Source organism: Cyprinodon variegatus, unplaced genomic scaffold (assembly GCF_000732505.1).
Source record: "Cyprinodon variegatus isolate N-32 unplaced genomic scaffold, C_variegatus-1.0 Scaffold483, whole genome shotgun sequence".
Lineage (NCBI taxonomy): Eukaryota > Metazoa > Chordata > Actinopteri > Cyprinodontiformes > Cyprinodontidae > Cyprinodon > Cyprinodon variegatus.
This window is the reverse complement of record NW_015150936.1, coordinates 246,538-249,375: the sequence shown is the minus strand read 5'-3', so window position 1 is coordinate 249,375 and position 2,838 is coordinate 246,538.

Here is a 2,838-nt window from a genome sequence, read left to right as displayed (position 1 = left end):
TGCGGCTGCTCATCTGCTGCAGCGGACATAATAAGAGCTAATGAGTGTAGGGCAGAGCAAAGCAGAGGAGAGCAACAGGGAGAAAACCCGGCATAAAGGTGCCATGATCATTACACAGGGGTGGTTAGTAGGTAAGTGTTATGTGAAGGGGATAAAGATCAGTTTACTTAAATATAATACCATGGTTTTCAACAGGAAAAGTGGGGATTGCCCTCTCCGGGTCAGAGGGGAATTCCTACCTTAAATAAAGTAATAACTTGGGTGTTGTTGATGAACCAGAGGAGAATGGAGTGGTATAATGACAGTGACAGTGAGATAAGTGTGGCTGCTACTACAATTTAGGCACTGCACTTGTCTGTTGTGTTGACAAGAGAGCTGAGACACAAGTTGAAGCTCTCGATTTACTGGTTGGCCTTCATTCCTACCCTCATCTAAAGTCACAAAATCTACGTCATGTCCTAAACAATGACATAGGGTAGATGCTGCTTAAAAGGAGTTTCTCCACATTAATATGAGTGGATCAAACATCTGAGTTTGTTTGTATAGCACATTAGTATCTGGTCAGTGCAAAGGGCCTTAATTGAACAGAACATAAGAAAAGAAAACCAAGAGTAGTATATTAAGGTGGCATAACAAAGGCAGGCAAATAAAAGATTACAAACCAATGGAAACAAACTTTTGCAATAAAAAAATCTTTATAACAACCATTGCCAACTCTTAAAAACAGGATTTTAGACTAGAAGTATCTGTGCTTCACCTTCTTCTTTGAGTATGTTTCAGATTATCGGAGCACAAGAACTAAATGCTGCTTCAGAGTAAACTTGAACCAGAAGACCTAAATGATATGGTCGGTTGACACAGTGACAACAAGTCTGTCATGTCATTTGGCGTTAAGCCATTCATTGATTTACAGACTAACAGAGATATTTTTAAATCTGTTATCTGAGATCCAGTGAGGCAGTGGAAGACTAAAACCAGGGTCATGTTTTCTCAAATGCAGCTGATCTGATCCAGCTTTTAGACAGACGTGCAAAGATACTGTTGTGGTAATTAATCCTACCTGAGCTAAATTCATGAATGAGTTTTATAAAATACTGTGAAGATTTTTGTTTTTTTTAAACTCCAGAAATGTTCTCCCAACCACAGACGGGCAACATTGTTAATCTACATGTGTGTCTTTGAAGGTTTAGGTGTTAGTCCATCTCTACACACTGATAAGTGTTTCTTGTAAATTAAGCTTTGTGTTATTGGTCACTCATCATTTGCCTCAGAAATAATAACTTTAGTTTTGTCTTTATTGAGCTGAAGAAATTTTTGACACATGATTTTGTTGAATTTTACTATTCATCGAAACAGAGCAACTATAGGCTCTACTGACAGGTCTTTATCTTATTCAGTGTTCAATTGATAGTCACAATAATGGGAAATGGTATATTACAGTGCTCATTTTACTTGTAAACAACCACAACAAAAGATAGCTGTGCAGCTCAGTGGAAATTGAGTGCTTCAGTCAACGTTTGTGTCAGTCAAGAAAGCATCACTGGGTGACTCTTTCTGTTTCTTTTTGTGTTGTCTTTTGTGTTTAAAGCAGGTTGTTTATGACATTGAGACTGTATGGCTTAAAAAACAACCTGTATGTATAAAATTAAAACTAAAGAAAACTTAAAATACACCACTCTGTGGTATGTTGCATAACAACATAAAGAAATACACACACCTAGTCAGTATTTCTATCCATCTCAGACTTTAAATTGACTCAATTCATTTTTGTCATTGCATTTATGCTTAACCCTGACATTTACCCTAACCTTCTTGAAGTAAGCTTATTTTGAAGTATCCATTAATCCATTATCTGAGGCACAAGGGGTGCTGGTGCCTATCACAAGCAGTCAATAGGCAAGAGGCAGGGTACAACCTGGACAGGTCGCCAGTCCATCACAGGGCAACACAGAGACACACAATCATTCAGACCTAAGGAGAATTTAGACAAGTCAATTAACCTAACAGTCATGTTTTTGGACTGTGGGAGGAAGCCGGTGTACCCAGAGAGAACCCACGCATGCTCAGGGAGAAGATGCAAACTCCATGCAGAAAGACCCTGGGCTGGTAATCAAACCCAGAACCTTCTTGCTGCAAGACAGCAGTGCTACCCACAGCTTCACTGAGCAGCCGTCATTTTGAAGTAATCCTCACATATTTTGGGTACCCAAATGGAAAAGCATATAACTAAGGAACTGTAAGCCAAAATAACACGTGTAATACATCATTTGAAGGCTAAAACCTTCTAGTTGCTGAAAATATAAAATGAAATTGAGTGAGTAAAACACAGTCTAAGCTGCATCAGTTCAAAGATGACTCAAAGTTGTTTTTTTAATTCTCGAAAATAATAGGTCTTTTTTGAACAGCAGAAATAAAGACAGGCTTGAGAATAGGAATGTCTCTCTATATTACATTTGTTCTACATCATGTCAATAACAAATGCAGAAAATTTCAGACCTCTAGCTACAACAGTTCCAGAGCTGTGGGGCTTTCAACTTTTGGTGTCACCAGCATCTCCAAATCTCTCCAAATGTGCCAATTGTGCCAAATGCTTTTACTTAACTATTTGACCCATAGAAAAACACTGACGCATTTTGATGGTCACGAAACATTTATGGAGCAAGTATTTTCCACCTTTTTTCAGAATCAGTGTATATAAAATATTTAAAATTAATTAATTAATTTCTGCTAAACCTCAAGAAACTGTCCTCCAAACAAACTTAAAACTCAAACCTTTATCACCTACACGCTTTACAATTACCCCCCCCCCCCCCCCCCCGTTACCTTTTCTTGTGTGTT